This window comes from Callorhinus ursinus, unplaced genomic scaffold (genome assembly GCF_003265705.2).
Source record: "Callorhinus ursinus isolate GAN/ISIS: 27379988/994484 unplaced genomic scaffold, GSC_fseal_2.0 scaffold26, whole genome shotgun sequence".
Taxonomy (NCBI): domain Eukaryota; kingdom Metazoa; phylum Chordata; class Mammalia; order Carnivora; family Otariidae; genus Callorhinus; species Callorhinus ursinus.
The window spans coordinates 8,416,526-8,426,929 of NW_027397088.1; positions in this window are offsets into that span (position 1 = coordinate 8,416,526).

Below are 10,404 nucleotides of genomic sequence, written 5' to 3' on the forward strand. Positions count from 1 at the left end.
CCCTTTCCTGCCAGTGAGCCCACTCCTCTGGCAGCATCCCCCACAGGGCCACCACTGAACCCCTGAGGGGAGCTGGAACCAGTCTCACCTGTGCCTTCCTTAGTGCTTTGGGAGCGGGGCGTCCTCTTGGCTTTCCTTGTAACACCATCCGCTCCAGCGTGCCCACTTCTCTGCGACTTTCGGTCCCTTCATTCACCATTTGCCAAGGCAGTTCAGGCATTTCTACTTAGCTTAGTGTGCGTCATTGCTTTCCCCATGCTTTAAGATATTTGCACCATCTCCTGGGGCCTTCACAGGGTATTCAATCCTGTATCCCAGCAGGGTGCTCCCAAAGCCCTAAACCCTTTCTCACCCAACCTTCTATCCTGGTTCCTTTCATAAAGCACCCACATAACCAGTGTTCTGTGTGTTCTCCCAGCTCCTGAGAGTGAACGAAAGGAAGGTGCTATAGATCCTCCCACTTGTGTCACTTAGCTGGACCAGCATATCCCCAGGGGTGTGATGAAGTGACCTAACCCTGGTTATTGGCCTCAAGGTGAGGCAGGAAGGTGGAGGGGGGGGCCAAGGCAGATTCTGAGTGGGGTGGGAGAGTATGTGATTTTTGTGGGTCTTTGTATTGTTCTGAGACAAGGGAGGAGTACTAGCCTGGGGAGGAGTGGGCCACCTTGGCGGGCTCAGAAGGTTTAGGGAAATCTGGGAATTCCAGATTTTTGGACACATCCATTCGGATGTCCTCTTCCCATGTATCAGGGTCCTGTTGTTTCTCAAAAAGGGACCTGGTCTTAGTAAAGATGAAATACTTTGATTGGCTTAGCCTTCTCTTGAGCTCAGCTACTCTTAGGACTTAAATCTACTCTTAGGATTTAAAAATCTCCCGTCTGTCCTCAGCTTTCTCTGACCTCTCACTGCAGGACGTATGGATCCCTGTATGCTACCCAGGGGACCCTCTGGCTTCCCCACTTAGCTGTTGCCCCCCCCTTTAACAGCTTTATTGTGAGAATTCACAAACCACACAATTCAGCATAAAATTTAAATTTTTAAAGTATAAAATGTACATTTTAAAGTAAAGTCACAGGGTTGTGCAACCATCATGACAATCTAATTTTAGAATATTTCCATTGCCCCCCTCACGAAAGAAATCTCAAACCCACTAGTAGTCACTCACCATTTGCCCTTCCCCGAGCTCCTGACAACCACTCACTACTTTCCACCCTGTAGATGTGCCTATTATGGACATTTTGTGTAAATGGGACCGTATCGTATGTGGTCCTTTGGGACTGGCTTCTTTCATTTAGCATAATGCTTTCAAGGTTCATCTGTGTTGTGGCATGGGTCAATACCTCATTTCCTTTTACTGCCAAATTCCATTGCATAGATGTGCCACCTTTTGTTTATCCCTTCTTCAGTGGATGGACAGCCCACTGTTTTAAGGAGGCTAGGATGGGGAATAGGGATGGGTCTTTATTTTTATTTCCATATGCTTTTGTAGAGTAGGATTTTCACAGAAAGCGAGTATCCTTTCTGTTAGAAGAAATTGGTGCAGGGCGGGGAGTCAGCGTGATGATGAGGTCAAACATCAGATGTTACACAGATGAAGACCATCATTGGGGATGCATTTAGAAGTGGCTTGGAGATGCTTTTGATGATGTTCGTGCGCAGTGGGAGGGTGAGGCCAGGTGACTGAGGATGAAATAGGGCTTGGGGAGAGAGGAAGGAGAGGTTCAGCATGTCCAACAAACAGAGGAGAGAGGAAATAAGACTATATTAGGGATAGTGGTTGTAAAACCTTCTCAGATGCCATCCCTTTTCCCGATTTTAAAATCCCAAAGAAAGACTTTTCTCGATGTGATTCCTTTGAAGAAATTCTGAAAATATTTCAAAGTTTGCCAGGAATTCCAGAATAATTTGACATTGCAAATGCTAGTCACTCCTTGTATCAGTTGGCTGGTGCTGCCATTCTGGAACAAAATACCAGCCTGAGGGGCTTAAACAACAGAAATTTACCTCACGGTTCTAGAGGCTGGAAGTCAGAGATCAAGGTGTCAGCGGGGCTGGTTCCTTCGGAAGCTTCCCTCCTTGGCTTGTGCGTGCTGCTTTCTCCCTGTGTCCTCACACGGGCTTCCCTCTGTGTGTGTCTGGGTCCTAATCTCTTTGTATAAGGATACCTGTCAGATGAGATTACAGTCCCATCCTAATAATAACCTCATTTTAACTTAATTACCTCCTTAAAGGTCTTACCTCCAAATACAGTCTTCTTCTGAAGTACTGGGGGTTGGAACTTCAACATATGAATTTCTGGAGCAGCGGGACACAATCTAGGGCACACCACCAGTGACCATTTCAGATGGGACGCAGAGCCAGGTGGTTCCCTACAACCAACATCTCCCATCTGCCCTGCAAGAGCAGAGTCAAGGTGGCCACCGTGGACTACCAACCTCAGCTCTCCCTCCTTCCCTCCTCAGTCCCTTATGTCATCTCCCGTAGTGACACACACATTACACTCCTGAATCCTAAATGTGAAGCGACTGCTCCTCATTTATCCTGGGTGTACCCAACATATGTGAATCATCTGAGGGCCACTCCTATTTCTTTCCTTGCTCGTTGGTCACTTGAACTTAAAGAGGTTAAGCAAACTGTGAGTTCAAAGCCACAGTGTGTATAGTGATGTTTGGGGTTTGGGAGGTAGACAGGGAACCTCCCTAAAGTATCACAATCTTCCTGGCCCTTTAGGGGAACCGAGGCATGCCCAGGAAAAGAAGATGCGGCCCAGAGAAAACCGTCCCCGGAGAGAAGCGTACTCCTAGAGAGACATCCTGTTTACTCTGAGTCATTTCTGAGAGTGTGTCAGCTCGTGTTTTTTTGTAATTTGCTAATGACATGGTATCTATTAAATATGTCTATAGAAAGGTAAAAATAGGTTAAGCATTTTCTAAATAGCTCTGGCTCAAAGCAAAGCAGTGAAGGACTTGTTAGTTCTTTTTAAGGCAAAATAAAGTGGCTCTTCATCATCCCCAAACAACCTTGTACTGCATCCCAGGACAAACAAGAAATGCCCAACCAAAGAAAATGAAAATGCTCTTCTTGACTGGATTGCTTCAGAAATATGCCTGGACCCAAGAGTTCCAACTTTTCTGGGATTCATTCTTACAGTCTAACCCTTGTGGTTTTTTGGTAGGAGGTAATTTCTGTGCTGGTTATGATTTGAAGGAGCTGGCCCACTGCTCAACCTTGCTTAAATTGGAACAAGATGTCACCAGTGGTCTTGCCCCCATAGTAGGCACTTGAAAATAGATTCTCGGTGGACAGACGGTGTTCAGGCCATTCTGTGGGACTCCTGTGAGTTTCCATGACTAAAAAATGACACCACCATTCTGTCACTACTTTTCAAGTCCCTGGTACTATGTAGGAAGTGTGAGTGTTGTGGGTGGGTTTTTTTTTTTTTTTCAAGCAATGAAGGCAATGGCAAAGAATTTTTCATAAAAACAAGTGACAAATTTCACTCAAGTTACTGACACATAAAAGGAAAAAATTAGTTTTTGCTTTGAAGCTAACCAGAAACAAATGGCTCTGTTTCTCCAAAGGAAAAGTTGGAGTTTAGTTATGATACATCCCCTCCCAGAAATCTAGGAAATTATACATACTGTACCCTCTGTTTATAAGAATATGAATAACATGATTGTGTGCACAGGGTCAATCGCAGTTCAGATGAGAATTTACTGCTGTTCACCAGCAATTGCATAAAGGGAGAAAGAACTGCTGTTAACCCCTTATTCACATGGTCCAAATGCCGTCCTTGTAAGAAACACGGAGATTGAGAGCTCCTTGAAGCCAGGAAATATGTCTTGGGGGTCCTGAGATAGCTTCCCACATGCAGCTCAGATGCTGTGGTTGCACGTAGTAGGGATTCACTGAAAGGTGTGCATCCCATTCAGCTAAAGAGAGCAGCAGAGTTTGACTTTTGCATCGAGAAACGGGAGTGGTTTTTTTTAAATTTTATTTTATTATGTTATGTTAATCACCATACATTACATCGTTAGTTTTTGATGTAGTGTTCCATGATTCATTGTTTGTGCATAACACCCAGTGCTCCATGCAGAACGTGCCCTCTTTAATACCCATCACCAGGCTAACCCATCCCCCCACCCCCCTCCCCTCTAGAACCCTCAGTTTGTTTCTCAGAGTCCATAGTCTCTCATGGTTCGTCTCCCCCTCTGATTCCCCCCCTTCATTTTTCCCTTCCTACTACCTTTTTTTTTTTTTTTTGTGGGGGTGTTTTTATTTTAGCTGCATGGTTGAGTCCTTGGTGCCGGCCAATTGAGAGCTACAGGAACGGTGAACTTGCTTTCAGGGGGGCCGCGTCTTTTCACATCTCCCAAATCGGTTCAGGGTATCAGCAGCTGCCACAATATCTCCACAAGGGCAACTGCTGTGTGCCAGGCTTGGTGTTGAGTGGGTCCTGTGTCTCCGTCTCATTTACCCTCCCAACCACCCAACAACAGTGGGCGCTGTGTCCGTTTGGGAGATGAGTGAGGGTTAGCAGCCTGAGCACGTAGTAAGTGGCATGAGGAGGACCCACCCTCAGGCTGGTCTGAGTGCCAAGGCCACCTCTCCCTGCTGCCCTCCAGGATTTTCACAAAGGGGATCATGCTTTGTTCCTGAAGCCAAGCAGTCTGCAGGACCATCATCTAGTCCTGGAGAAGAGCAGTTAGCCAACCTGCGGGGTGGTTGCGACGGCGGGTTCATCCCGGCCTAGGACCTACTCCCTCGCTCCACCGGAGGGCTCTATTTAACACACGAATATCCAGGCAGGCTTCAGCAGGAGAAGCACCAAGGACACCGGCGTTAGGAAGAGCGACGGCAGCAAGGAAAAAGCTAAAGCAGAGGGGATGCCCCAGCGACCAGGGTGCAGAGGACGGCAATGGGGGCGGGAAGGAGGGAGAGAGGTGAGGACTTGGCCGCCCACCCTGCCCTGCCCTGGCCTCCCGGCCTCTGCTGGAGGAGGGTGGGGCTGCTCCAGGATTGTTTATAAGCACCTCAGGCCTTTTGACCATACCAGCTGATGGCGCCACTTCCTTCTGTTCTATTTAGGGCCCTCTGAGTCACCGGGCCATCCCAGCCACCTGCCCTCCCCAAACTGGGGCCCCGGGAGGTAATGCAGTGCCACAGAATGCGTGTGTGCTTTGGAGTCAGATGAATCCAGCTGTGATTTGGGGCAGCTGTGGGCAGCTCGATTAACAGCCCCGAGTCCTTCGTGGGGGCAATAATACCCACTTTACACCACTCTGGTGAGAACAGAAATAGGAGTCTGAGCATGCGAGGTATGTCGGATAATGCCCAGCGCCCTAGAAATGTCCAATGGCTGTTTCTCTTCTACATTTACCCAACCTCAGGCCCCCTTAGGGAGATTGTTCCACACCGTGACCCACTTGAGTCAGCTCAAGGTGAGGTACCACTACATTCGGGCTTGAACACTAGCGAGAAGGGGAACTTTTCCTGCCTTTCCTTTCCTGTGTTTCTAAATCTGATCCTAGTTTGACAAGTGGTAATAATGGGTTATTGACGGCATGGATGTCAACAGTCGTGCTCCACATTTACTCAAGGCCAACTCCGTCCCAGACTCCATGCTCCGGAAGGACAAATGAATAACATGTGGCGCCTGCCTTCAGAGACCTCACATTTCAGCTGAAGAGACAGACACATAAGTGGGTTAAATGTTACAGGTGAAATGCAATGACCATGGTACACACAGAATGCTAAGAAAGCCCAGAGAAGGGCTGATGAGCAGCATCTGGAAGCTGAAGATAACTCCCTGAGGACGGTGTTGCCTCCACCTAGTCTTAAAAGAAGAGCCAGTTAGCTGGTATGGGTGACCTTGTACTTGTCCACTTGATCAAGCTCAAACTCCACTTTCCAGAATTCCCTTCCCTATATGGTTCTGGGTGAGGATTCATCACAAGAGAAATATGCATGAGGTCTGGAAGGTGAAGGACAAGCAGCAACCATGTTTATGCCCAGAATGTCAATATAGGGCCAGACATCACGGTAGCTCACACTTGTAGTTGCAGATCTGTTGACCTGCCCTGTTGGGGTGAGGCAAGCAACCAGGCCTGCACCTCCTTCTGCTCCCACCTGACTTCCTCCTTCAACTTCTCTGACTGCTAGGCCAGGTGTGTGTTTGGCTCTGTGATGAGGGATGCCAGCTTCCCCTATAGCATCACTGAAGTTTGAGGCGAGAGAGACCAGCACGGGCTCCATTCATCCTTCTGGGCTCCCAGCTTATCCAGGTGGGTTCTGGTTTGCCCTTGGCTCTCCCTACTTCACATCCCTCTTTCCTTCCCAGACTTGAACACAGTCCTGCTCACTACAGGCTCAGCACCAGATGCAGACACAACAGCTGTGCATAAGCTGTTCGACCAACATCCACAGTCATGTAGGGTCAATTCCCCATAATAAACCCCTTGTTCTAGATCACTCCAGTGGTTATACTTCTTTGGTCGACCTTGATGGGTAGACCAGTTACACGTGGCTGGGGAAAAATGGTCTAGGCAGGAGGAATAGAATGAACAGGGTCACGAAATGTCAGGGTCTGTGCAGGGAACCACAGGTAGCTCAGTGTTTCCAGAAATCACATGAGACGCAGGGAGAGGAAGATGGGACCAGAAAGGATGGAAATGCCTAGGCCATGGAGGGAAGTGAATGCCACGCTAGACGTTTGGCCCAAATGAGAAACAGCTGAATGAAGGAATCTTCTAAATGTGTGGGAAAGCTGTGAACAGTTTATGTGATCTGCTATGCTATCTGTTGTTCTCTGAATAATGTTCCACATGACACATCTTCTTTAGAATATACTACTTGCCTTAAGAAATGGTGTTTTCCACTGTCAGATGACAAGAATTGGATAACATTCTATTGGGAGAGGATAGGTTATGCTGTCTAATAGATAAACCGCAGATTTCAGTGGCTTAACACCTCAAAGGGTTTTTCTTGCTCCTGTCATGCTGGTAGGATGGCTTTCTTTGGTAATTCTTTATCAAGCAGCGTCTGGGGGTTTCAGGCTCCTTTTATCTCGTGACACTGCAATCTTCAAAGTGTGGTCTGAAAGACCGCTGGGAGAGGAGAGCTGGGGGCAATGCCGCTGGGGGGCCGGGGCGGGTCACTGGGGGGCTTGCATAACTTCTGACAGCAGTACCCAGTCCTGCCTCCCCAAGGGCTAGGAAGCTGGGAAAATGGTGGCAGGTAGGAGAGAAATAAAATGGGATCTGGCAAATGCATAACTCTCTATCTATGGCCCTTTTCAGCTCGGAAGCTTTATTTACAGCTCGACGGTAGTAACTTAGTAACTGTGTTAGCACATAGCTGGGCTTCTCTTTCCATCACATGGGTTAGGTTCGCTATTCTTGCTTCCGTGCTTTTTGTATATTCAAAGACAAACAAAAATTAACTCCATGTCTTCTGCCCATTTTTTGACTTATTTGTTTTTTGGGTGTTGAGTTTGAGAAGTTCTTTATAGATCTTGAATACCAGCCGTTTATCTGTAGACATACAAATGGCTAATAGACACATGAAAAAATGTTCCTCATCATTAGCCATCAGGGAAATTCAAATCAAAACCACATTGAGATACCACCTTACACCAGTTAGAATGGCAAAAATGGACAGGGAAAGAAACAACAAATGTTGGAGAGGTTGTAGAGAAAGGGGAACCCTCTTACACTGTTGGTGGGAATGCAAGTTGGTACAGCCACTTTGGAAAACAGTGTGGAGGTGCCCCAAAAATTTAAAAATAGAGCTACCCTATGACCCAGCAATTGCACTCCTGGGTATTTACCCCAAAGACACAGATGTGGTGAAAAGAGGGGCCATATGCACCCCAATGTTCATAGCAATGATGTCTGCAATAGTCAAACTGTGGAAAGAGTCGAGATGCCCTTCAACAGATGAATGGATAAAGAAGATGTGGTCCATGTATACAATAGAATATTACTCAGCCATCAGAAAGGATGAACACCCAACTTTTACATCAACATGGATGGGACTGGAGGAGATGATTCTAAGTGAAATAAGTCAAGCAGAGAAAGTCAATTATCATATGGTTTCACTTATTTGTGGAACATAAGGAATAGCACGGAGGACATTAGGAGAAGGAAGGGAAAATGAAGGGGGGGAAGCGGAGGGAGAGATGAACCATGAGAGACCATGGACTCTGAGAAACAAACAGAGTTTTAGAGGGGAGGGGGTGGGGGGATGGGTTAGCCCAGTGATGGGTATTAAGGAGGGCACGTACTGCATGGGGCACTGGGTGTTATACGCAAACAATAGATCGTGGATCACTACATCAAAGACTAATGATGTATTATATGGTGACTAACAAAATAAAAAAAAATTAACTCCAGTGTTCACATCACAATTGAGGGCTGTTATTCTAACACTTAAAATGACTCCTCTACTTTTATCTAGGCAAGGTGGCCCTTGCTTAGTAAACAACCTTTATATGGGAAGAGTTTTAGTAAGATGGGACCTCTCCAGGACATTTTTCCTTTGTTTCCTGGGATAAACACCTGGGTACTAGGGACAGTTTGGGTCAGAGAGCATCAGCTAACAAAAATGGAGAGTGACCGCTTTTCATGATTGTGCAAATGCACAGAGAAGTGACTAGCAGCCAGGAGCATGTCTGTCTTTCAATTTTCGTTCATCTGGAGTCCCCACAGTCATCCCTAATTTATGGGAGGCGGGCAGGCAGGATACCAAAGTACTGGTATTTTGATGTACAGGTTTGGACATATTTCCCCACAGACACAGTCTTACAAATGGTGATGAGGTACACCTGAAAGGGAACCACCAGTCTCATACTTTGCTGGCATATGATGGATTAAGAAGGTGAGGTTGAACCATGTATTACATTAGTTGTTGCAATTGATGTAAGTCCCAGACAAAGGACTTCAACTGTTGAAAAAGGGCCCATTCTTTCGAATTTTCAAGGGATCCTGATTGTAAAATTTTCAAGTCATAATGTCTTTAAGGGCGAAGTGATAAAGTGCTTTGAAAACTATAAGACCTTGCATAAAATAGCACAATGTTTTAATTTCTTGTAAAGAACGTCAGATTGAGCATATGGCAGTACGATGGATCATTTTATGTATCAACTTGGCTGGGCCATGGTGCTCAGATATTTGGTCAAACACCAGCCTAGATGTCACTGTGAAGGTATTTTTAGATGAGACTAACATGTAAATCAGTAGACTTTGAATAAAGCAGATTGTCTGCCATAATGTGGGTGGGTCTCATCTAATCACTTGAAGGTATTAAGAGAAAAAGACTGTGGTCCCCTGAGGAAGAAGAAATTTTGCCTCCAGGCTGCCTTTGAACTCAAGCTGCCATATCAGTTCTTCCCTGGGTCTCTAGCTGTGGACCTGCCTTATAAATATCAGACTTGCCAGCCATCACAATTGTATGAACCAATTCCTTAAAATTTCTGTGTGTTTCTGTGTGTGTGTGTGTGTTTGTGTACTCACATATCCTATTGGTTCTATTTCTCTTGGAGAATGCTGACTAATAGAGATATTTTCTGAGCAAAGGAAAATAGACAATCTTTACTAATTTGCATCTAAAATATTTGAAATTATACACCTATAAACTATTCTTTGAGAGATACTGACCCAGTTGATTAAGGAATCTGTTGTTTTCCTTTCTGTTCTTTTTCCTATCTTTCTTTCTTTCTTTCTTTTTTTTTTAGAGAAAGAGAGACAGAGCAGGGAGGGGGGGGAGAGAGAGAGAGAGAATCCTAAGCAGGCTCCACGCTGAGCGTGGAGCTTGAGGCAGGGCTTGATGTGGGGCTCAATCTCACACCCCTGAGACCATGACCTGAGCTGAAATCAAGAGTCAGACACTTAACTGCCTGAACCACCCAGGCACCCCAGGAATCTGCTGTTTCTTATTGATTTATCTTCAGCCATCTTCGGGTTTCTCCTATTTTATAGAAGTCCTTTATGATGGACTTCTGTGCTTGAAGGCAGAGCAGCCAAAACACTCTTAGGTAAGAGAACCCATAATCTGGAAATAAATCCAAGACTGCTGCCTCTTAAATCTATGGAGAGGATTGCTCATATTTCTTGCAAACTCTTATTTCAACTTTGATAAGAAATTAAATTCACGTTAGGTACACATTCAATACGTCCCCAGAAACAAAGGGAATTGGCACTAACTGCTATTAAATAGCATTTAGGACACAAGCCAATGGAAGAAATGAAAGTTTACAATGTGACTGAGAGTCCTCTGACCTAGCCCTCTCCGCCCAGGCTTGGTTGGAGTTCTCACGCTGTGTGTGATGTGCGGTGTTTGCAAGATGGTTGGATATTTGAACAAGAAGGGTCACACAAAGAATAAAGTATCAGCTTTAGGAAGGTG